The sequence below is a fragment of the Triticum aestivum genome, chromosome 4B (assembly GCF_018294505.1).
Source record: "Triticum aestivum cultivar Chinese Spring chromosome 4B, IWGSC CS RefSeq v2.1, whole genome shotgun sequence".
NCBI classification, from domain to species: Eukaryota; Viridiplantae; Streptophyta; class Magnoliopsida; order Poales; family Poaceae; genus Triticum; species Triticum aestivum.
The window spans coordinates 357042138-357043222 of NC_057804.1; positions in this window are offsets into that span (position 1 = coordinate 357042138).

The following is a 1085-nucleotide window of genomic DNA, read 5'->3' on the forward strand; positions in this document are numbered from 1 at the left end:
AACGACATATCATTTGAATCATTGCGACAACCGATTTATAAAAATTTCGCGAAAAACGACCGCTGCCACTCGTCGTCCGCCGCACAGTTTTCAAAATTAACTTAAAACTATAAGGAATCTCGAAACCATTTCTACATATGAAAGTTGCGCCTTGTCCATAGCTTTCCAACAACGTATTACATGCCTCGTTTCGACCAACGGTTCAAAAACTAGAGCGAAAACAGTACCAAAAATTGCCAAAATTTAAAAAACGCAATTCCGCGATTTAGTAAATTTGAAACTACTCTTAAACCGTAATGAATTAGAGCAAATAATATATATGAAAAAGATGCGCCTCGACAATATATTTTCAACGGCATATCATTTGCTTTATTTCGATGAGCGGTTTAGAAAAAAGCACGAAAATACGCACACTGGCGCTCGTCATCCGCCGCACCATTTTTGAAACTGCTCTTAAATCGAGAGGGATCTCGAAAAGTGTCCAACATGGCGAAATTGCGCCTAATCAATACCTTTCCAACGGTATATTATACACCTCGCTCTACTAAACGGTTAAAAAAATTAAAGCGAAAATAGTACCGAGAAAACACTGCGTGCAGTTTTTTCCGACACGAAGTACACTCGTGTGACTACTGCAGCACACTTGGTTGAAACAATGACGTGCACTTGCGTTGAGCATGCATTGAGGAAGTGTTATCAGAATAGTTATTCTGCTAATATTAGCAGAATAGACCGGCTGCATATATATATAGGGCTGGACTATTCGGTTACCGGTAACAGAATAATATTCTGTTACCCTCGCGCCCTATATAGAGGAGATGATCCGTTTGTCCAAAGCCCACCGTATCTTGTATCTGGTCAACCCCGACCTTCTCCATCTCGAGCGCCCACCACCTCCACCTTCCCGCGCGCCGCCAGCCGCCACCTCCCTGCCCCGCGCCGCCGGACGCCGCCTCCCTCCCCCACGCTGCCAGACGCCGCCTCCCTCCCCGGCGCCGCGAGACGCCGCCTCCCTCCCCCGCCCCGCCGGACACCGGCGCCACCACGACCACCCTCCCCAACGCACCATCACCATGACCACCCTC